Source organism: Capra hircus, chromosome 21 (genome assembly GCF_001704415.2).
Source record: "Capra hircus breed San Clemente chromosome 21, ASM170441v1, whole genome shotgun sequence".
Taxonomy (NCBI): Eukaryota; Metazoa; Chordata; class Mammalia; order Artiodactyla; family Bovidae; genus Capra; species Capra hircus.
This window is the reverse complement of record NC_030828.1, coordinates 10,930,617-10,956,317: the sequence shown is the minus strand read 5'-3', so window position 1 is coordinate 10,956,317 and position 25,701 is coordinate 10,930,617. Positions and strand designations below refer to the sequence as shown.

General features: G+C 37.3%; 1 long non-coding RNA gene across 1 annotated transcript in view; it reads left to right on the top strand.

Annotated features, from left to right (window-relative positions):
- LOC106503347 overlaps positions 1-24,728 on the top strand; it is a 61,470-nt gene extending 36,742 nt beyond the window's left edge. Inside the window, exon 3 of the long non-coding RNA XR_001919921.1 lies at positions 24,567-24,728. This is a non-coding gene — a long non-coding RNA (uncharacterized LOC106503347). The remainder of the gene's footprint in view (positions 1-24,566) is intronic.

The window sequence follows — 25,701 nt, the reverse complement described above, 5'->3', positions numbered from 1 at the left end:
TGTGCATACAGTAGGTACTAGTTGGTGAGCCATTTTAAATACACCAGTGAGTAAATGTCAGTTCAAACTCCCTAACTATCCTTCCCCCCCTTTCCCCTCAATAACTATATATGTTTGTTCATACACCATATAGTAGGTTTGCATTAAATTTTTGGAAGCTGAGACTAAAGAGAAACCCTGAGTAAAACTTGATTTAGCAGGGGATGTGGGTGGGAATTCAAGTTGCAATTAAGATTTAAATCTCTCAATTAGGTTTTCTTGTTCAGAACGGAAGGCGACATTCTCCAAAGAGAAAAATAACAGAAAACTTATATATGCTGTCACGCATTTCCTGTATTATGAAAAAGAACTTTCCTGTCTACCAAGACAAATGTATGATTTTCTTAAGATAACACACTACTAGAGGAGACTAGTTCTGCCACCAGACCCATAAATACCACAACAAATACACAAATGTCACAAGTCTCCATGTTGGGACTTGGGGACCACTTGGGGACTCTCAGGGGCCACCAGTAGGAAGTTCAAATTTTGTACTACCTGGCTTATTGATTGCTTTATTCTTTATTTACATATCTAGTCTTTTTACCTCCAGTACTCTTGCCTGGAAAATCCCATGGACAGGGGATCCTGGTAGGCTGCAGTCCATGGGGTCACTGACAGTTGGACACAACTGAGCGACTTCACTTTCACTTTTCACTTTCCTGCATTGGAGAAGGAAATGGCAACCCACTCCAGTGTTCTTGCCTGGAGAATCCCAGGGACGGGGGAGCCTGGTGGGCTGCCGTCTCTGGAGTCGCACAGAGTCGGACACAACTGAAGCGACTTAGCAACAGTAGCAGCTGTCTTTTTACTCATTTATTGAGCAGGAAAGCAAAGTGAGGGATCAAAAGGTTATTTAGAACTTTGTTATATGCATATGACTAGTTGCAGTCTTCACCACAATGTGTATTTTCAGCAGTGGGTTTGAAAATCTGTATCAGCAAGATAATTATCTCAATGTATTACTTCGGTGAACTTAAAAAAAGAAAAAAAAAACACAGCTTTTTATAAGCAAAGGGCAAAATGTCTACTTGAACTTGAACTTTAAGTTTTTAAGACACTCAAGATTCCCAGGCTGTTGGTTACTGCCTGTGGAATTTGCACATTTTATAAATATTTAGACATTTGTAAACATAATCTTGCTTTATATACCATTGTCGAATAACATGGGTGCTTTGCTCTTTAGGAAGCATGTTCTGTGGAACAATCAATAGCAAAACCCTGCATGGTTTATTTTCTATTATGTATACCTTACAGGTCATTGAGTCAAGTACTATGGCAGGGTTTCTAAAAGGCTGGTGATTTTTAGAAAAGATCATCAATAACATATGTAGCGGAGCAAGCTAAAATAATTACAATCAAATTTCATGCTTCAGGGCATAAACTGATTTCCTGCAAGGGTCAGGAAGGAATTATGCTGCCTTTACCAGTGTGGACTGCGTTGGGTAACTTACTTACCTATTTTTGTTTGGTTTTGCCCTTTTTTTCTGAAACGAATATACTGATCAGTTTTCTGAAGAATGCAACTCTGGTTAGCCCATGCCCCTCCTTGGTTGCATCATATCAGATTGGCTAGAGCACTGGTTGGGAAATGCTGCCTGTAAAATGTAAATGTCCCTTCATGGAACTATTTTTTAGCACTGAAGGTCTAGAAGGAGAAAACTGAATGGAGAAGAAAGAAAAATAATATGATTTGGGATTTCAAGCACACAGGCTTAACACTCAACGTTTTCTATTTGAGACCCTCTAAACTTGTCTACTTCCAGTCCCAGGTTTTATTCATCTTGCTTCTTTATTCCAGCTAACTTTTGTCACTGGCTCTCTCTCTCTCACTCAAAAATCTCAGAGACATATATTTTCACTTCTCTGAACAGCTTCAGTGTCAGGAAAAAGAGAGTCTAATCTGCCACAATTTTGTTGGCGGGGCGGTGGGGGGGGGGGTAGTGGGCGGTGGTTGTGGGGAGTTTCTCGGAGAAGAGGAGGGAAGAGAAGCAAATGGTTATTCCCAGACAATGCTCCTACCACAAACAGCACAGAGGCCTTTGAGCTAATTATGTTCTGTATATCTGAGCCAACTACCCAAGCTTCACGCTGACACTCGGATACATCTGGGCCTGATAACAATTGCAAATACTCAGGGCACACTTTAAAAAAGAGCTTATGTTACAACGTGAAATAGCGTGTTTTACAGTCCTCAGAACGGTTGGATAAATAAAACAGCTCCAGAGCTTTGTGGGGGGAAAATATATTTTGTAACATTTCATTTAGAGCAGAAAAAATTCCCCACCAACAAGGGAACATTTGACCCTAAGAAAATGTTAAGTTCTACCCACAGCTGTTTGAGGTAATGGGCAATAGAAGATAGAGCTGCTCAGTGTTGTGGGCTCTAAGATTACAATCACCTCCCATTCAGAGAGACAGTTTTGGAGATTTGGGTCTAATGTGAGAGTATCAAGGAGAATGTATAGAAAGCAACTTTTGCATGTACATCCAAGGAAGGAGAGCAGGAAGGAAGAAACTTTACGTTTCTGGGATGCTGTTGGTGTTCAGTCACTCAGTCGTGTCCAACTCTTTGCAACCCCATGGACTGCAGCACGCCAAGCTTCCCTGTCCCCATAGACTGGAGCTTGTTCAAACTCATGTCCATCGAGCCAGTGAGGCCATCCAACCATCTCATCCTCTGCCGTCCCCTTCTCCTCCTGCCCTCAATCTATCCCAGCATCAGGATTTTTTTCAATGAGTGAGCACTTTGCATCAGGTGGCCAAGGTATTCTGGGATGTATTGAGCAGTAAATGGTGAAAGGATAATTTTAGTTAATTTGGGAGCTGTCTTTGGGGGTGGTTTACCATGTTGAACACAGCTAGGTTGCTTTCCAAGATAACGATTCCTTCTTTGGGGCAATGGTGGACAGTGGGAGCAGGAAAGGAAAATGATACCAGAAGTCAGAGTTTTGCATAATAAATCATCACTTTCCACTGGGCACAAAGCTACCCCTAGAATTCCATCTTCTAATACATGCTGAAAAGAATAGAGACCTCTTCAGGAAAATTAGAGGTACCAAGAGAACATTTCATGCAAAGATGGGCACAATAAAGGACAGAAATGGTATGGACCTAACAGAAGCAAAAGATATTAAGAACAGGTGGCAAGAATATACAGAAGAACTATACAAAAAAGATCTTCATGACCCAGATAATCATGATGGTGTGATCACTCACCTAAAGCCAGACATCCTGGAATGTGAAGTCAAGTGGGCCTTAGGAAGCATCACTATGAACAAAGCAAGTGGAGGTGATGGAATTCCAGTTGAGCTGTTTCAAATCCTGAAAGATGATGCTGTGAAAGTGCTGCACCCAATATGCCAGCAAATTTGGAAAACTCAGCGGTGGCCAAGGACTGGTAAGGTCAGTTTTCATTCCAATCCCAGAGAAAGGCTATGCCAAAGAATGTTCAAACTACCGCACAATTGCACTCATCTCACACGCTAGTAAAGTAATGCTCAAAATTCTCCAAGCCAGGCTTCAGCAGTACACGAACGGTGAACTTCCAGATGTTCAAGCTGGTTTTAGAAAAGACAGAGGAACCAGAGATCAAATTGCTAACATCCCCTGGATCATGGAAAAAGCAAGAGAGTTCCAGAAAAACATCTACTTCTGCTTTATTGACTATGCCAAAGCCTTTGACTGTGTGGATCACAACAAACTGTGGAAAATTCTTCAAGAGATGGGAATACCAGACCATCTGACCTGCCTCCTGAGAAATCAGTATGCAGGTCAAGAAGCAACAGTTAGAACTGGACATGGAATGCAGACTGGCTCCAAACTGGGAAAGGAGTATATCAAAGCTGTATATTGTCACCCTGCTTATTTAATTTATATGCAAAGTACATCATGAGAAACGCTGGACTGGATGAAGCACAAGCTGGAATCAAGATTGCCTGGAGAAATATCAATAACCTCAGATAGGCAGATGACGCCACCCTTATGGCAGAAAGCAAAGAAGAACTAAAGAGCCTTTTGATGAAAGTGAAAGAGGAGAGTGAAAAAGCTGACTTAAAGCTCAACATTCAGAAAACTAAGATCATGGCATCTGGTTCCATCACTTCATGGCAGATAGATGGGGAAACAGTGGAAACAGTGACAGACTTTCTTTTTTAGGCTCCAAAATCACTGCAGATGGTGACTGCAGCCATGAAATTAAAAGATACTTACCCCTTGGAAGGAAAGTTATGACCAACCTAGATAGCATATTAAAAAGCAGAGACATTACTTTGCCAACAAAGGTCCGTCTAGTCAAGGCTATGGTTTTTCCAGTGGTCATGTATGGATGGGAGAGTTGGACTATAAAGAAAACTGAGCACCGAAGAATTGATACTTTTGAACTGTGGTGTTGGGAAAGACTCTTGAGAGTCCATTGGACTGCTATGAGATCCAACCAGTCCATCCTAACAGAAATCAATCCTGAATATTCATTGGAAGGACTGATGCTGAAGCTGAAACTCCAGTACTTTGGCCACCTGATGCAAAGAACTGACTCATTGGAAAAGACCCTAATGCTGAGGAAGATTGAAGGCGGGAGGAGAAGGGGACGACAGAGGATGTGATGGTTGGCTGGCATCACCAACTCAATGGACATGAGTGTGAGTAAACTCTGGGAGTCGTTGATGGACAGGGAAGTCCAGCATGCTGCAGTCCATGGGGTTGAAAAGAGTTGGACATGACTGAGTGACTGAAATGAACTGAACTGAACACATGCTATATGTCTGCAACCATCTTGCTTCCTCTTATGGAGACTTGTGAGGTCATAAAAGAGAAGGGTATCACTCACTTTAATCTGGTGGTTTCTCTGTTTCTTAAATCCACATCTCTGTTTTTTTAAGTGTAGCTTTAACACATTAATATTTACTGTTCTTGCCCTTCCACTGAGTGTATGGTATTGTGGAACAGATACTACTACCCACAATACTCATGCTCTTTATCTCATGGCCCTACGCCTCCAGAACAGTTTTATTTAAAAACTGCTGAGTGTAACCACAACTTTAGTATGGAGGGAATAAAATAACATAGATCTTCTATTTGGAGAGCACTTTGAATTATACTAGTTATTGCATCTCTTTTCATTCTCAACACATCTTGAGAGGGAGAAACTTAGCCCCCATTTGACAAATGTAGCAACTGAGGCTCAGAGATAAGTAGTAAGTTATCCCAGATTCCACAGCACTAAATAGCAGAGCCCTCCCTCAAGTTCATCACTCACTGGCATCAGTAACTACATTAAGTGCCTCTAACCATTACATTGGGCTTCCCTGGTGGCTCAGCCAGTAAAGAATCCACCTGCAGTCAGGATACTGCTTGTACCAGGGAATCTGATTCAATCCCTCTGTGGGGAAGGTCCCCTGGAGAAGGAAATGGCAACCCACTCCAGTATTCTTACCTGGGAAATCCCATGGACAGAGGAGCCTGGCGGGCGACAGTCCATGGGGTCCCAAGAGTTGGGCATGACTTAGCAACTGAAGCACCAGCCAGCAGCCATTATATTACCATTTAACTGTATAGAAATTTCCATTTCAAAAGCACTCTTCTTTCCTACCTCTTCTCTTTTAATAATGAATTCAAAGAACCCATGAAATTTTAAAATACCTTTCAGTTTAGAGGCACAAGGAAGTGATTAAGTTTTCTTAGCAAAGATAAAGTAACTAATGTAATATGAACGTGGTATTCCTTTTTGATAGTTACTTACCTCTATGTATATTAAATACACCTCTGAACATGTGTTATTTTAATGATTACATGCCATATTTCCCAATTTGTTCTCTCAAGGAAGAAAAATACAGATTTTCTTGATTATAATTAATGTTTCAGAACCACACTTCACATTTTCCCGAACCCTCCAACTTGCTCAGTTTTAAGGCCATCTCTCCTAAACACAAACCACATCTTTTTTTTTTTTGTAAGTCGAAAGAAGGTTTTGTTTGTTTGATTGTGTGTGTATGTGGGGGGCACGGGTGGGAGGATCGGGTTCTCTGGAAAGCTGGCTCCTGTGTTCTCAAGGGTTATAAAAACGGGAATCATTTTTATTGGCAATCCACTGGAATAGTGCTGAGACAAATGGAAACTTGAAGATAAGGATCCCCAGAGGTGAGAACGTACAGCTGTTGGGAATTGCAAGAGAATCTGACCAATAAAGGAAGTCACTATTTTTCCAGGCCTAACGTGAGTTATAGGGCGAGACGGGTGTTGTATATTTATGTAAGCCAGCAGCGGGGAGTTCAAGCGGCTGTATATTGCTGAAAGAGCATCATTCACATTCGAGCTGAGACAAAACGTGGAAATGAAGTAACATCCTGGCCGTAGAAGGCCTCATGACAGAATAATAACATTTCAGAGAGGGGGGCCGTGTGCGAGGCTGTGGGTAGGCCTCAAAATGAGGAAATGATCAAGATGCCTTGTCAGGCCTTCAAAAAAACAGTTACACACACACACACACACACACACACTCAGGATTAAGGCCTGGCCAAGCGTCCTTGGGAAGGAAGGTCATTTATCTTTCACAGAAACGCATACACAATTACTTGCAACCTTCATCAGTATAGTCAGCAAGATAGGTTTGCCAAAAGTACTGGAAAAATATATATCAATACACATATTACAGTTGGGACCCCATTTGGTGTTTATTCTTATCATACACTCTTGCCTCCTGTATCAGCATGGATACTAATTCAGGACAATATTTGAAGGACTAAAGTGGTTCTGGCGGCCCAAGAGATTCAAGGGAAAAGAGTGGGTGGAGGTGGTGGGGGAACTGTCTTATCTCCTGTGTTTATTTATTGTGTCTTTTTGTTTAGAGGAAGTTGCAAGTAGAATAAAAGGGTCTTGAAATTACACTCCTCTAATGACAAATGAGAGAGAGAAAGCAAGACAATCCATTGCAGAAAGATGATCAAAAGAGAAGGGAAAAAAAGAGTTTTAATTCAGAAAAATATGCACAGCTAGTAGGCAGGACTCTGAAAATGCTGTGCTTCTGTTTAGTAGAAATCTTGGGTGCTCCCAAAAGCTCATTAAGGTGTTGTTGGAAATTTTAATGGTGGATCATGGTAAATATTTCCAAAACTTGAGTCATTTCAGCAAAAAACACAATGTGAAATAATTGTGTCTCACAATTATTTTTGTGAAACAGAAATAATTTTAGTTTTTACTAAAGCTTTTAGTTAATACTAAATTAGAATGGTTATTAAAATTCAGAATCGCTGGGATGAAAATAGCATATTTCGTCCTTGAGGTTTATTTATTTTTGAAACACATATGGCAATTACAAAAAACTTACGTAAAATTAAAAGGCTTTCTATAAAAATGTTTATGTGGTATGCCATGGACTAGAGTTTTCCTTATTCAGACAAAGTACAGTGAGACGTTCAAATGATTTTATGCTAAGAAAGCATTACTTAAAACACAAAGCACATATTTAAACCTTAAGAATATCTGGTTAAGTATTAAGGGAATAGTGGAATTACAAAATGAAGAGATGTGCCTCTATTTTTCCTCTGCTGTTTTACAGCGGAATATTAAACTACCATTTAAAAAAATAAGTGATTGAAATGATTTAATTTTCTTCACTGACCCTTCTTTAAAAATATTCTCCCTCATGGTTTCAGCCATGCTTGACAAGTCTGTACGTTCAGTCCCAATATTATCAGTTCTCAGTGTTTAGCAACCTTTTCAAGAGCCAAAGGCAAGGAGGATTAAGAATGAGTTTAGGGCTCTTCTCCCTATAAAACGATCAACTGCCAACAGGAACAGCTCAGAAGACATTTGTAAGTGAACTCACCAGGCACAGAGCCGAAGTCAGAGATTTTCTAGGAATGACAACTTCAGCACATCCGTGAAATGATCCTCCTTGCCAATTTCCTATTTTTCCACAGGGGACATCTGAAGGGCTGGGGTCATGCAAATTCATTCCTGGCTTCTGAAGCATCAGGTAATGGCCACCGCCAGCAGGAGGATTCCAAAACCATTAGCCCACTGGTCTGATCCTATATGGGAAAACCATATATTTTGACCATACCCCGCCATCTCCTGGTACGCCCACCTAGTACTAAAAATGCATCGGTGAGGAACATACTAAAATAGGTCACTCTGTGAAGCATATACTAGAAGTGCTTGAGGAAAAAAAAAAAAATGTCATTTGCACAGAGTTTGAGCTCCATTGAGAAAATGATCTTAAATACAGATTGTTCAGAGTCTCCAATCCTGCATTATATGTTTTTATATACAACTTATCTGAACCGGATTTCTTGAACTCAGAATTATTGGTCACACCTGCAGCAGCTCATATGAAAAGCAATAGTGGCAGGGAAAAAAATCTTCCTTTCTTTGGTTTTTGCCGCAAACGTTTGAGTAACGAATCATCAGTATAGTTGCAGGCATCCATGTGTTGTGGTGTGTTGAATAAAAAAAAAAACCCTCCATTTAAACACGGATTTTAACCTTTCCACCTTAGCCTCTTACATTTTCTTTCCTTCTACTCAAAGCATTTAGGTAAATTAGGATGAGGTCCCTCCATAAAAATGCAAGGGGATCCGTTAAACTTTCATCTCTAATTTATTCATGAAGGAGCGAGGTCTTGCCTGGTCATGCTGTGCATCAACCTGTCAGAATCACTTTCTCTTTTGTCGAGGAGGGAGATGGAAGGACAGGAAACCGTGGTCTTGGGCTTTGCTGGTAATTGCTGTGAGAATAGAAATGCTGGTGCCTTCTTGCTAGGGCAAGTGAACGTGAGCAAAAGTTTCAAAAGCCAGGACCGTAATTGAATGAGCCTCTAAATTTGTGTGAGTATACTTATAGAAACATATATTATACATATGCATATTTATATATTATAAATACATAATATGCATAATGTATGCATTTTATCTAATACATGTATAATATTAAAAAATCATTCCATCTATGTGAACCTATTTATCAGCATTGTCTAGGTGCACCATCATTTCAGTGCATGATTGGATTCAAAGTATTTACAACAGTGGAAAATACACCAGAATTACATTTCCTAAATCATACCATTTCAAGTTCTACTGGATTATTGCCCTTAAAACTTTGTGTAAGCTTGGTATCATGGACTGTCCACCTCGACAGTTGTTTTCACACATAAAGATCAAGCTCTCATTGCGTTCTGTGTGTCCAGGACCATGTGTCCAGGTCCTATGCATCCTTGGATATTTGCAAGTTCAGAAGACTTATCTGTCTTGTAAGAAATTCCTGATTTTCTCTTTCCAATCTAACTGTGGTTTAATACATGTTAATGTTCTCTTTTAAAAGTTCCTCATCTTTTTTTTTTTTTCTTCTTCTTAGCTCACTAACTGGTTTTTGTTATTTGTTTGTTTCCTTTCCTCCTCTTTCGAATATATTTCACATTTGGAGGCTCATCGGAAAGGAGTGGAGTTTTATAATATGAAAGACCTTATTCTACTTGATGAATAGGTTCCTGGGCTTTGCCATTCCCACCCCAGCATTCAAAAATTATCATCTTTTATACATGTGAAAAAAGGGAGGGGGTGGGGTCTGGCATTAGTTCTTTTAGTCGTCAGGAAATTACAAAATGCACACTTGCGAAGTAAGCAATTTTTGCAGTCGGCTTGCACATCCATCTTTTTAATGAGCCTTGTTTATAACCTGACGCCATGTTTCTAGTCACCTACCCTGTTTACGTCTTTGGCCCCTTTAATTAAGAGAAGAACCAGTTAAAAGAAAGTAAGAAGAAATATTAATATGATCTGATTAATTCAGCTAGCAGGAGGTTATGGGGTACCAAGGTTATTATAACCTATAAAGGCAATGGGAATAAAGCTGTATTCATTTGTAATTTTATTAGGCGGAGCAAATTAGTGAGTCTGCATAGCAGTGACAAAAGACCCGTTCCTATTCTCCCTTACCCCCCACTGCAAGGGCCAGGTGCCCAAAGTTAGGCTCCATATTAGGCAAATGAGATCTGATAAATCTCAGCTGCACATCTAATGAGACCCTCCAGAGCTGGTGCTGTGCTAATTTGGAAAGATTAGCTGGGATGTTTGTGTATGGCTAAAGTCCAAAAGCATAAAAGTAAAACAGAGATGAAGAAGCAAAACCTAGAAAGGGTTAAATGCGTTAAGACAATAGTCCTCAGAAAAATGGAAGGCCAGAATTGATAACAGGCAAACTATTGGAAACAAACTAGCCACAGCAGTTTGAGGGGTAAAGTAAAAATTCTGTTTTAAAAGAAATCTCAATGATAACTCGTCCCTGCATGATTAAAAAAAAAAAAGTGATATGGTCTACCTATGTGGACTGACTCTTACCTCCTGGATCTTTCCCTAGCTTCTTTAATATCCACTTTTGTCCACTTTCAAGGAATGAAAGGAAATTGCAGAGTTCAATTCCAGCAAAGGTGTGAGGAGTCCTAATAGGTTAAGGAGAATTCAAAGTAAAAGAACGTAGCGGGAGTGTTTAATACAAAGGTTTTAACATTCGTCAAGGGGACATTCTCATGAGCTGATCTATGGATTTTGAAAAAAGGCTTCATTACTCTGGAATACTGACTGGACAAACTCGCTTGGGTCTCCAGTGTGCAAATTATAGTTTGCCTTGTCTTGCTTGATCTCCTAAGTTCTAAACTCTCATTTCAGACTTGGGGCCAGTCTGTTATTTGCTCTGGCTTTACTTGGCTTCTCCTGCTCATTGCTCCAATTCTTACCAGGCCTTTGCCTAATTTCTCTGTTATGTTTTCAACACTAAACATTGGAGGGTCTCACATTTCACTCTCGTCCAGAAATAGATACCTATTTAGACATGAGTAAACTCTATTCTTTTCCAATACTTGAAATATGTTATGAAAACTCTTATTCTGGTATATATTCTGAACATAGACTCCTGAAGGACCCATCTGAGTCAGGATAGAAAATTAGTCTTTTATCATTGGTAGGGCATTCTATGGGCTTCCCTGGTGGCTCAGAGAGTAAAGACCCTGAAGCCATGCAGGAGACCAGGGTTCCATCCCTGGGTCAGGAAGATCCCCTGGAGAAGGGAATGGCAACCCACTCTAGTATTCTTGCCTGGAGAATCCCATGGACAAAGGAGTCTGGAGGGCTACAGTCCATGGGGTTGCAAAGAGTCGGCCACGCCTGAATAACTAAGCACACATGTGCACACAGGGCATTCTATCGAGTACACTCTTAAAAGAGGAAAAATCATAAATCGGATAATAGTAGCAGTATACTTGAAATAGATGACTTTAGAATCCCAATGAAAAAATGAAGAATGTGTATCTTAAAAAAGTATTCCAATGACCAAAATTATTTAAATACTTTAAATTATGTTAGGAACAAGCATAAAATAAATTTAAAAATTAAACAATAAAAAAACCAAACCCTTCCTTGTTGCGTAGAGAAATGATTTCTCAAGAAAAAATAAGTTCTTATAAAAAATAAATTCTTATACTGAGAATCAGTGAAGAGGCAAAACATTAGTTTGGATTTAAGTTCTCTTACCAAGTATAATATAATAGAAAAATCCTGAAAATGTGAATAAGTAAATCATACAGTACTCTATCCTTGTTCTAAATGTATCTCCAATATTTTTAAAATTTATATAAAAAATAAACATATATGAATGTGGAAGGGGATCCCCCTATGAACATATTTACCTCCCAAAGTCAATGGGATTTTTTTCTTCCTGGATGATAATCTCCTTATTTATAATAAGTGCTTTGGCCACTTTTTCAATGGAAAATGTTTATGGGAATTTTTAATATTTATGCAAAATGTAAATTGTCCTTTGATCCTCCTAATCAGCTCTCTGCTTTCACAGGTCAGATCCAAAATGGTTATAAATCTCTGTGACAACTGAGATGATGCATTGTCAGAAGTGGCTAATACTATCATAGTAGAGACTCGGTGATATCTACTAAGTCAGGTGACTCAGATTAGTGTTCAAGTGTATATAACACAGGTTGGGAAAATGATCGGCAGTTTTTCAATCAGAATCCATCTTTACTTCATCACTGGTGCCACCACACTAGGAACATTTGGTTCATTATGAGTGGCAGGGATTTAGAGCACGAGCCCTGGTCAGAATCCCAGCTCTTCCACCACATACTGTCCTCAAGCAACTAACCTCACCTCTCTTTGCCTTAGTTCCCTATTGTACGCATGAGGGAAATTAGTGTTTACTTCTTGAAATTATTTTGATTAAGTGGCTTATTATATAGAGATCTTTCAGAAAAGCATTTGACATATGGCTTACTCCATAAACCTCAGCTCTATCATTTTATCTTTTATTTTTGGTAGATTTTTTGCCATCTCTCCTACACTCATGAGTCCCCTGAAGGCCCAGGAATAGTTTCATTCAACTCCATGACATCTCAGTACTAAGCACAAAAGTACTACTAAAAAGAGGGTCTTAAGTCATGCCAACATCTTCTGACCAGAACATTCCTTTCACTCTCCGTGCTTTGATTTTCTTAATAATCCAGTTTTTTTTTGTTTTCAAAAGCAACAATAAAGCATTAGATAATTGCCATACAAAGCCATGTGGAAGACTGACTGATAAGAGCCACATATTACGATAATGATAAAATATATACTTTATGTTTTATTTATTGGCTAATATGAAGGTCTTTGAACATACATGACCTCATTACTTCTCTTAAAAAAACGCAGTTGTTGGTGTTAGGATACTGGAAGAAGCAGAGATTTTAGAAAACCGACTCTGTCCCCTTCTAAGCTATTTTTCATATCTATTCAATGAAAACACCCACTTCATGGGATCCTGGTGAGTCCTGGTTAGGTAACATAGGTAAAGTACTGGTACTCAGTAAATGATAGCTGCTGTTACAGTCATTATTTGTAGAAAATTTCACCTAAAATAGTTTCTGTGGGAATGAAAGAGGAGCCATCAGAGGGTAATAGTTGTGCTTATAGTTGGTGTTAGTGCGTGCATGAGTGTGCTCAGTCGTGTTTGACTCTGTGACCCCGTGGACTGTAGCCTGCCACGTTCCTCTGGCCATGGGATTCTCCAGGCAAGATCACTGGAGTGAGTTGCCGTTTCCTTCTCCAGGGGATTTTCCCAATGCAGGGACTGAAACCGTGGCTCCTGCATTTGGCAGACGGGTTCTTTACCTCTGAGCCACCTGGGAAGCCCATAGTTGGTAATAATGCTTGGATAAGAAGGATTCTGAATCTGAGCCCGCAGCCAGGGAAATGCTCCCTGACCCATGAGCAAGTCTGCCTTGCGCGCTATACGGGGAAGTTTATCACCATGCTGTGGAACTCCAAGCCAGGAGTCTTTCCAAGAACATCTGCCCATGGATTCTTCTGGAAGACTGATGAAGCCTATGAAACTTTCTCATTGAAAAAAAAAAAAAAAAAACACCACATACACACACTTAAAAAATAATACATTAAATATATTAAAAAAATGCATTCTAAAAAGCCATCATTAAAATGTTTAAAAAGACAAACATCATACCACAATATACACTTTTCTTTGTTAGGATAGTAAATAATGGAATCTTGTCACAGGGCTCATTGGAGAAGGCAATGGCACCCCACTCCCATACTCTTGCGTGGAAAATCCCACTGGCGGGGGAGGCTGCAGTCCATGGGGTTGCTAAGAGTCGGACACGATTGAGCGACTTCACTTTCACTTTTCACTTTCATGCATTGGAGAAGGAAATGGCGACCCACTCCAGTGTTCTCACCTGGAGGATCCCAGGGACAGGGGAGCCTGGTGGGCTGCCATCTATGGGGTCACACAAAGTTGGGCACGACTGAAGCAACTTAGCAGCAGCAGCAGTCACAGGTCTCATACCTACCCATCCACTATAGTTCAAAGATGTATTGTGCACACATAATACTCTGAGTTATCTGTAACACGTGGAATATAATAGGAACATATCTGTGATATCTCTTGGTGACATTTCACAGGTATTGTTAGTACTGTTATGACGTCTAATCCATATTCATAATGAAAGGGAATGCTCCCTTTCAGTTAGAAATCAGGGAAAATAAAGATGCAACTTTTGCCCATGCAGTTTCATCTTAGACCCCTTGCTCTAGAACCCCAAATGAAGAATGACTCTGCTTAAAACCCAAAGTTAAAACCCCTTGTCTAAAACCTAAAATTTTTTTTCCCTTGATGAATTTGGCATACTGTGTTTTCCCATAACCACCTCCTTGTTTGCTCTTCTGCAGCTATACATCCATTTTATGAAGTTTGTAAAGACATTGAGTCCAAGTCTTTGAAATCTTTAGGATATTTAAATTGCTCTTCATACCTGGACACAGGTTGATATGATTATTACATCAATTATGTTTTTAGCAGGTTGGACTATCTTGGTATAAATCCTAGAATTTAAATGTTAGTCAAATTTGAAGATAGATGCAAGAGAATTCATATTAGTCTATGACTATTTTAAGAAATGAAATGCTTTGAAAACAGTTATAAAACAAGGAGTACCTTACATCTTGGGAAACCTCACATTCAGTTATTCAGGATGAAAAAATTGAAATAAACTTTGGACAAACATGCAGACTGTGGGCTACTTAATTCAACTTAAAACTTAAAGATTTTTGACACTGGCCCATAGTCTTAGATAAATGTAATAATCTGTTTTTCTAGATAGGAAACAATTCTTCCTTCTGTTGAGTTAAAAGCCTAGAGAATATGTAAGTTTATACAGCTGGGTGTACCAGAATCATTGGGACAGGCTTGATGGGTATCTGTCATAAGGTAAATGCAATTTAAAGTAAGAATTCTTTATAAAGACAGGATATAGGTCTAAACTACTTTATGTATTTGCAAATGTTTTGCATGTTATTGACTCCCTGTGAAAGTGTCACGTCCAAGGGGATAGTGTGAAACTAAAATTTTTATTCATTGCCTCTACATCTTTGCGCTGTTTGAGAAAGAGCTCAAGATGGAAGTCTGTTAAATTTGACCTTTCATAAGCAGACACACTGTGGCTCTTCCTTGCTTGTTTATATTTGGAGTACTAAAAAGATTAATTGATTGTTCAATAAATTATCACTTTACAGATCAGGTTAGTCTCTTAAACAAACCACCAATCACCTTGTTAACATGTAGATACAAATGAATTGTTTTCAATAGGATAAACATTATCCCCTCTGTAGGTGTGGCAATTAGATTATTGATTTTAGGTAAATGTCTGGTTAAGTATGCAATAGGCTTCATTTCTTCTGTTAATTAAACTACTGCTCTTTTAAGTCAATAAACTATAGCCTCAGGAGAAATGAGAAGATTCCCATTGAAAAAGTCCAAGTACCTCCCCCAGAAAGGGACAGAATAGGGACCCTTCTGCTTTTAAAACAAAGACCTAAATGAAGAAAAACTTATAAGAGCAAATTGCATTTTCAGTTCATTCATGATCCATTTCTAGAGTCAAAATTAAATGCAAATCTGAGTAGAAATACTTGAAGAGAAACCACTGACCTGTTTTTGTATAATCAACAATCTCTTTTTTGCTTCGTATCAAAATGATAAGCTTTAACCTTCCTTCCAAAATGCTGTCATTATCCTTGTCATTTAGTTGTTAATCATTGATCCTAGTAGCAGGGAGAAAGGACTATTTCAGAACCATCCTGGGGAACAGTCTCAATGCAACTCAGAATACTCTCACCAGCACGCCTTACCCTGCTTCCTTTCCTTTGGCCAAAGATTGAGCCATAAATTTTGACTTTTGTCCTGCTCTACTTGGGGATTCTTAGGTTTTTTTCAAACTGTTTCCCTTTTGGAGGGAGCATTGGGAAAGTGTGGGAGGTAGGCTTCTAGTTACTTTGCCTAGACACCTGAAATCTAAACTTGCCATGCTCTTCCCCCTAATTTCATAACTTGGTGAGACTTCTGACCAGTTGATTGATCCCTGACTCTGCTGTGTCTATTTTGTCTTCAGTCCCAGTGTCACAAACATGTCCTCTCTTGCAAATCTAATAATGTTTTGTACATAGCAGGGGCACAATATTAATTGGATAAATGAATGGAAATTGCATATTTGTTAAAGCCCTGGTTAGAGTCTATACAGGAAAGTCACCAGCCTCCAGACCATAATGAACTGATTCCCCTCTTCCTTTAGGCATTGGCCTAAGGATAGCCCATAGAAATATTAGTGACAGTGATAATCATTAATGTTTATTGAGTGCTTACTAATTGAGTGTTCTGGACATTATGCTAAGATGACTGGCATGCATTATCTCATTTATTCCTCACAAGAGTACTTTTCAGCATGTTTTATTATCCTGTTTTTATATAGAGAAACTGAGGCAAGGAATACAATGTGACTAAGTGATGGAACTAGGATTCAAACCTAGGAAACCTAGATTCTGTATTGCTTTTATTAACTACTAGGCCCCAGTGATCACTTAGTAGGCAAAATAATTGACCAAAGCCCAAGGATGAATGGGGCATCCAATTGGTACAACTGACCTGAAATCTCTTTGGTAAAAATAGGAGCCAATATTTAATAAGAACTTGTTCCATTGGCTCAGTTCCAAAGTGAACATGCAGACTGTCAGAGCTTGCATATCAGTCACAGCTCAACCAGTCAGGAAGGCATTGGTAGTTCTACCAAGCAGATTGAGTGCTGGGCAAAGGAACACTTGTTTGTCCAATATCAGCATCTCTTTTCCTGCTAAAGATTTTAGCACTAGACAAATGAATAACATATGAATAAAATTTCTTTTCTCCTGACCAAATTACTTGCTTGTAGCATAGAAGTAGCTACAGACCAAGTCATCATATCTTTATTTGAATATTTCCTAATTAGTTTACAATAAAGTTGGACATAGTTCTAGTGACCAGAGAATGCCTCTTGCTGCTTCTTCAAAACCAGGATATTTCCTTTTATGGTGAAAGTCATAATTAGTTACTGAATCCTCAACTGTACTTGTTAAAAAGAATCCTCATATAAGAAACCTGGTAAAAGTTTTGCTGGTGTTTGCATGAAGCCTGTTATACATAATTTTCTGAAGCTGTTTTCAATCATGCAAATGATTTTTTCCTTTGCAATATGCTAATGCAATCTGATTTATTTCAGTTGTAAAAGTTAATTACAATGTGTTTGTGAGTCCCTAAAGATGATGTATTAAATGTTTATAACCAGGATTATTAAAATGTCCTGTCTCGATTACAGAGCTTCTCTTTCAAACACTAGAACTAATTGTAGCCTTAAATCACAACAACCTCACCGTTAAAATTAACACAAGGGCGACATTGCATAATTTTAATTAATTTTAATTTGGCCAAAGCAAATTAATTTTTGTTTTCTAGAAGGACAACTAAACTCTTTTGTAGCCTGCTTCCACTGAACGTAGAGTTCATAAACTTCCTTTTTTCCTCTGAGGATTGTACCCTGGGACTGAATCCTTGTTTATGTTTTGGTTTCAATTTGCATATCTGGTTCTCTCCTATCCTCTTGGCATTGAAGTAAGAAAATGAAACCAGAGTGAAAGGTACACAGTTCTATGATCAGAGAAGCAAAATTTTCACTGTGAGTTTCTTAATATTAACCCAGGTTTTTGCAGATAATAATGTTTGAGCCCAGGAGAAGTGTATTCTGACACTCCTATCTTTAGCACCCGTTAAAAAGCTGCCAACACCTCTTTCAAAATTTGCAAAACAATTTTCTAAGGAATGCCTTCTTAGAAGACATTCTATCTTGATTGTTTCCTTCTCCCTGTGCTTAACATGTATGCCAAAATCAATTATTTCATATGAATGGCTCATTCTAAATCTTCCATTGTTAATCAGCTGTGCTGAACAAACAGTAAGAAACAGGCTAAAATTCTATTTATTGCTTAAACTGACGCATCCTTTCCAGGAAAACTTCACCTAGTCCCCATTTCTTTGAATAGTATGGCTATTCTCTGTGTTTAGATGAGAGTCATTTTAAAATAGGGATAGCCATGATAAAGAATCTTGAAAATATACCTTAAAAAAACCAACATGGCTTCCTGAAACCTAGAAAACCTGTAATAAATACTAGGTAGGATCTCAGTGCTTTATCTTTCTGGTCATAGATTATAAATATTTTGAAAATTGGATGATTATTACTTGGCTTGATTTACATGTACATATTCTGGGATAATGTGAGTTTGTATTTTTGCTGATCATCTAAAGTTTAATCTGCCTATGCATACTTATAGGCATTCCTTATGCATTTGCTAAACTAATATCTTAGAAACAATCTCATTTTATGGCCCCAAACTAGTAATCATAGCCAAAAGAAAGTCTAATTTAGAAAAGTCAATTTATATCAAATAAGTAAAGTCTAAATATATCAGATAGTTCTTATCCAAAGCAACATATTGTCTCTATCAGTGAAAGAGGATACTGTTAATAATTATATGAGAATATTATGTATAAAAGTGAAATCTTCTGGGAAAAGTGAAAGATTTGCTCACCCTCCAAATAAGGAAATGAAATTGATGGTTTTCTGGCTGTGTCTTTGGTTTATCACAATGTCTTCCCTCTCTTCCTTCTTTATAGGGATGGGTCTCAAGCAACCATATTTATGCTTCATGATGCAAGCCTGGATATGGAGTGGGGGTGGAATTGATGGATATTTGATTAAACTAGTTCTATATAACTTTGCCTTAAATTTAATTAGGCATGAGAAACTTGGGTGTGTCTATGGACGGAGGCCTGGCATGCTGCGATTCATGGGGTCGCAAAGAGTTGGACACAACTCAGCGACTGAACTGAACTGAACTGAACTGAAATCAGTCTTTGGCAAACTTGAGAGCTATGAGGAATCTGTTTTAGCCTATCTTGTGAATACATCTATTGTATACAATAAATGTGTACTTTTCTGTCAAGGTTCAGGACATAGACTATATGATCAGTTTCAATTTTTAAAAAATTAAGATGAATATCTATGTGTAAAAATATCTATTCACAGAACCATGAAAGAAAATTTTAAGTGCTTGCTTGGTCAAAACTACTAGTAATATGGCCAAAATTGTCTCATTGGCAACTTACAAATATTCAGTATCAAAATATTTAGTTTAAATTCAATGACTTTTAAAGCATATCTAACAAAAAAATATATAATCTTTTAAAGACTAGATTATTGTTAAAATTGTAAATTTGCCAATTGACAGTTTTATTTCTATCTGGAGTTGTTAAATACCTTGATAACACAGAAGAAGTATTTTGCTTTTCTTTTAAGTAAATATTTACAGTGAACTTTAGGGGTCTTTTGCATTTCTACATGCTTCTAGAATTATATAAGTGAATGTGAGAAGGGAAGAATCTTATTAGAGACCGTGGGTAGCTATTTTTATCCTTGAATGTCCCCCAGGCCTAGAAACTCTTTGAGGGAAGAGAAATTATTTTACTCATCTTTGTATCTCCAAGTTCTTAGCATAAATATAAGTACATATTAAATATTCAACATACTGTTTTGAAAAGAAATGATGGAGGAGAGTAGGCATAGGCTAGAAATAAAGTTAGACCAGAACCATAGTATTCACATGATCACTGGTAAAATAAGCACATAGATATAAATTAAACAAATCTTCAAGTCTTAACTGATCCATAGAAACTCTTTACTTATCAGTAATGAGATTTAGATACTCCAATATAAGGAAATTCAGTCAGAGAGAACTAGTAATAGAGGACACTCAGGCTTATAAGAAAGCCTCAGTGATAGGGGAAAAAAAAGTTTATTACCTCATTTCTTTAATACCTATATTTCACCATTTATTCTGAGAATTATCCTGTGAAGATAAAGTATAAATAAAAAGGTCCTGTTACAACATACCAATTTTGAAGAGGTGATTATAATTTACTGTGTTATTTGTTCCCTGTAAAACTACCACTCATGGCAAGCATATGATATACTTGGAAGGCTTAGGTTGTCAAGTATTGTGGGAAATTTGCTCACCGACTCTACAGATCATGGTCACTAGCATATGTGTGCCAAACACTTAATGGTTGTCATTTGTTTGTAAGAGATCACAGCCTATTATGACTGAATGTCTTCTGCTCTCTCTAGTGAAATGACATTGGTGAGAAGAATGAACACACTTTGTGATGCAGACATCTATTGATTGGGAAAATAAATCTCACTTTGACTAAATACACCAATAATGAGATAGCATTCTTTAAGTACTGACAGATTACTAAGTTTCAGCCCAAGGCTTGTGGTGGATGACTGGTTTGGATGGATGATTATACAGTGGCAAAGGAAGGGATACTTAGAACACAGAATGCATTTTATCCCAGAAAGATCTAGGTCATGAGAAGATGTCTCTTTAGAAGCAATTGCATCTTATTAGACGAAACAAATGTTTTCCTAGTGAGATTTAATAATACCTCAAAAATTTATGATCAAAAACATGGAGTGGCTGAATGGGTAAAAGACCAGCCCCATCTACATCTATTCGCTCCTACAAGAGACTTGTTTCAGTAGGGACAAACACAGACTGAAAGAGGGGGGATAGAAAAAGATGTTTCATGAAAAGAAAATCAAAATAAGTCTGAGGTAGCTATACTTATTTCAGAAAAACAATAGACTTTAAAACAAAGATTATAAGAAAAGATAAAAAAAGGACACTATATAGTGATAAAAGGGTGAATCCAACATGAGGATATTGCATTGTAAATATGTACCCAACATAGGAGCACCTATATTTATAAAACTAATGTTAACAGATGTAAAGGGTGAAAAAGACAATAGTATAATATCAGGGGATTTTAATACCCCGCTTATATCAAAGTATAAATTATCCAGACAGAAAACCAATAAGGAAATATGTGCCTTAAACAAAACATTGGAATAAAGTGACTTACTAGATATGTAGTGAACATTTTATCCAAAAGTCATAGAATACACATTTTTCTCAAAGCACATGGAACACTCTCCATGATAGATCATAAGATCTAAATCTAAGCCACAAAACAAATTCTTAATAAATTTAAGAGGGTTGAAATTATATCAAGCATTCTTCCCTACAATAATGGTATAAAACTAGAAACCTTTCCAAGGAAAAAACTCGAAAAAAGTCACGAATATGTAGAGATCAAAAGACATGCTACTAAACAACTTCAATAAAAATAGTGAAGGAGAAATAAAAAATACCTTGAGACAAATTAAAATGGAAATACAACATATCAAAATTTATGAGATGCAACAAAATCAGCTCTAAAAAGGAAAATTCATAGAGATACATGCCTTTTGCATGGAAAAAAAATTATTCTTACTTTACACATTGAGGGACTAGAAAAAAAAAATTAAAAAGCTCAAAATGAGTGAAGGAAAGAAATAGCAAAGACCAGAACATATACAAATGAAATAGAGACTAATAAAGAAAATAGAAAAGATGAATGGAAATAAAAGCTAGCTCTTTGTAAAGTGAAAGTGAAGTCACTCAGTTGTGTCAGATTCTTTGCGACCCCGTGGACTGTAGCCTACCAGGCTCCTCTGTCCATGGGATTTTCCAGGCAATAGTCCTGGAGTGGATTGCCATTTCCTTCTCCAGGGGATCTTCCCAATCTAGGGATAGAACCCCAGTCTCCCGCATTGCAGACAGACGCTTTACCGTCTGAGCCACCAGGGAAGGCCATTGTAAAGGTAAACAAAATTGACAAACATTTAGCTGGACTTACAAAAAAATAGAGTGCAAATAAATAAAGTCAGAAATGAAGGAAGGGGCATTACAATTGATACCACAGAAATTCACAGGCTCATAAGAGGTCACTATGAACAATTATATACCAATGAGTTGAACAACCTAGAATAAATGGATGCATACCTAGAAACACACAAATTCCAAAGATTGAATCATGATAAAACACAAAATCTGAGTAGAAGAATTACTAGTGAACAGAATAAGTAATTAAAAACCTTCAAAAAACCAAATTCCAAGACCAGATGGCTTTACTGGTGAATTCTACCAAGCATTCAAAGAAAAATCAATACCCCCCCAACCCCACACACACAAAAAAAGTGTAGAGAGAAAATACTTTCACATTTGTTTTACAATGCAAGATCAGTCTGATACCAAAACCAGACAAAGATACCACGGGGGAAAAAAGAAAAAGAAATCACTGGCATATATCTCTGATAAAAATAAATGTAAATATCTTCAACAAAATATTATCAAACAGAATTCAACAATATACTGAAAGAATCCTAAATTATGATCAAGTGAGAATTATTCCAGGGATGCAAGGATGGCTCAGTATCTACAAATCAATCATCATGATATGCCATGTTAACTAAATGAAGAATAAAAATCGTGTGATCATCTCAATAGATGGAGGAAAAGCATTTGGCAAAATGTGACATCTATTTAAGATAAAAAATTTCAACAAAATCCAAAAGAAAAACCTATGAAAAAATTTAGCCAAGGAGGTGAAGATATTGAAACTCTGAAGATATTGATAAAAATAATTGAGAAGGCAAAAATAAATGGAAATATATTTTGTGCTCAAGAGATTAGAAGAATTAATATTGTTAAAATGCCCAAAACAATCTACAAATAAAATGCAATTCATATCAAAATTGTTATCATCCCACTTGAGAGACCATTTAATTGACACTTATTATCAAAATTATCAGTATTTTATTGTAAAGTCTACTTTGTTGTTTAAATATAACATAAAAATATTATATTAGTATTTGTATTGTGTGTTTTTATCACTCATTTGATTTAAATATTTCTATATCCCTATGCTTTAGATGTCTTTTCTACACAGTACAGAATTTGGTTTTTAGTGTTTCTGAAAGACCAGCAATCTTTGTATTTTAATCAAATATATTCAATATATGTTCTCATATATCTGAGATTAAACATATCATTTTGCTAATTTCATGTCCTTTTTTTTCTGCTCTCATGTTTTTATATTGATTAGCTATCTTTTATTAATCCAAATTTTTCTTGATTACCTTGCAAATTGTACCTTTTACAATTTTTTTATAGTTGTTATAGAATCATACTATGACCGCTTGAGTTTTCACAATCAAATTTTAGTCATTATTAAGCTCTTACAGGGCAGTAAAAGGAAATTAGATCACTGTATTTCCTAACTTTTATATCATACTTTTGTGTAATTTAATAATTTGTATTTTAAAATCACAAGCTTATAATTATCATTGTTAAGTATGTACTATAATTATTTGTATTTGCTCACCAACTCACCATTTGGCTACTGCTTTTTGTTTCTTTCTGCATTTCTGAGATTCCATATGTAATCATTTTTTTCTGCATAAAGATTATCCTATACTATTTACCTGATTAAATTAATTTACTACAGATGCTATATTTTGGAGCTTCCAAGGTAGCTCAGCAATAATTAATCTGCCTGCAATGCAGAAGCTGCAGGAGATTTGGGTTCGATCCCTGGGTCAGCAAGATCCCCTGGAGGAAGCCGTGGCAACCCATTCCAGTATTCTTGCCTGGAGACTCCCAAGGACAGAGGAGCCTGCGGGCTATAGTCCACGGGGTCGCAGAGTCAGACATGACTGAATAACTGAGCATGCACGCTCATGCTACGTATCTCATTATTTCTTATAACTTTTTGTTTCTCTGTTCATAATCAGTACATGCTCTTTCAAAGTAGTTTCAAGTTCATAAACTCTCTTTAGCTGTGTCCACTCTCTCCTTAAACCAATCAAGTCATTAATCTAATTCACATTTCTAATTGGGTTCGTTTTTATAATTTTCAGTTCTTTGCCTGTGTGTTCCATTATGTCTTTTATCTCCTTGAGCATGGTAAATACAGTTAAACTGTATGTTTTATAATACTAATATTTGGAATACCTGTAACATTTACTGTTAACTGCTTTTTACTTTTTATTTTTTCATCATGTTGCATAGTTCCTCTAATTGTCTATTCATTTATTACACTGATTATTGTGTATTGGACATTTGATAGAGTTTTAATTCTGGCCTCTTATCCAGATTTATCCATTTGAATGGCCCCCTGCTCATGGACATAACGTTTGATTATTCAAGAATGAAATATAAACCACGTGGAAATAGCCATAACATTTCCCAAGTATTCTTCCTCCTCCCCCTACCCCCACCAAAAATATTTTTTTCTATTAGTGTGGTTGGGTAGAGCGAAATTTAGGTTAGGGTTCTTGAAAACATCTTGTTACCACATTGAGAAATTCTATCTGTGAAAGAGGCAATCATAATTAATCAAGCTCATGAAATTAAGAGACTCACACAGTCCTGATAATATCCTCTGAGAGCCAGATCTGTATCAACCATTCACATTCCCCACTTGCATGGCTCAATAAATTCCCTTTTCAGTTTAGATGCTTTTATTTATTTATTTATTGCCACACCATGAGGTATGCGAGATCTTTGTTCCCTGCCCAGGGATCAAACCCATGCCCTCTGCCTTGGAAATTCAGAGTCTTAACCGCTGAACCGCCAAAATTGTCCCAGTTTAGATAATTTTAAATAGAGTTTTGTCACTTCCAACTAAAGAAAAAAAATCCTCACTAATTTTTTAAATTAATTCAGGCACAAGGAGAGGTTTGGTGGTTGTAGAAAAGAGCTGGAGAAGTTTGAAGGCAAGAAGACAAGACGGAAGACTAAGAAAATAAAAATGAGCTTCCTCAGTGGCTCAGCTGGTCAAGAAACTGACTGCAATGCAGGAGACTGCTTGCAATCCTGGAGACCAGGGTTCAATCCCTGCTTGGGAAGATCCCCTGGAGAAGGAGATGGCAACTCACTCCAGTATTCTTGCCTGGAGAATTCCATGGACAGAGGAGTCTGGCAGGCTACAGTCAATGGGGTCGCGATGAGTAGGACTTGGCAACAAAACCATCACCACTACCAATAAAAAATAGTGAAATCCTATACCAGTGATCACGGAAACAGATAGAAATGGGGTATAGATTTGAAGGATATATACCAGTAAGTATAAAGTGACATGCTGGATGTGAAAACTTCTTTGTGATATTTTATCTATTACAGAATCTCTGAAAGTGAAGGACAGCACATTCTTATGACTTTTAAATACTTGCTTGAAATCAGACTGTGTACAAATATAGTATCCTAATTCAAAATATTTAACCTCTGGCTAGATTATTCGCCTTAGCAATTTTAGTTTTACCTTCAGCTTTATCTGGGTTATGAAATATATGTATTTCCCATGAAACAAAGAGGCTTTCAATCCCAATCCCAGTAGCTGTGACAATTCCATTTATCTTTGTCTTTGGAAGTGATGGTATAAATATAATTCTGCATTGTTTTACAGAAACTATTTCGGTTAAAAAAACTATGCAATCAACTGCCTTCCTCTCTAATTTAATGTACGTGTGACCAGGGAGACCTTTCCAAAATAAGGTTGTAAAAGTACTTAGATAATAGATAAGGACTATTCTGTCCAAACTGGAATATATGCAAAGCAGGAGATGATAGACATCTCGTCGGAGCCCAGTGTTTCTAGATAAACATTTCTGGTCAAGATGATTTAAAAACACATATCTGCTTTCCTGTGTTTCTTCTATTCACTCTTGTTGTTGAATCCAACTCTAAAATTGGAATTTGTGGCACAGTTGTGACTTGTTCTCCATGAAGGGTTATCAAGGCTGTAATATGCAGTTTTCCTCTTTCCCGAGCCTTGTAATCTCACAATTTACTTTGAATTGTG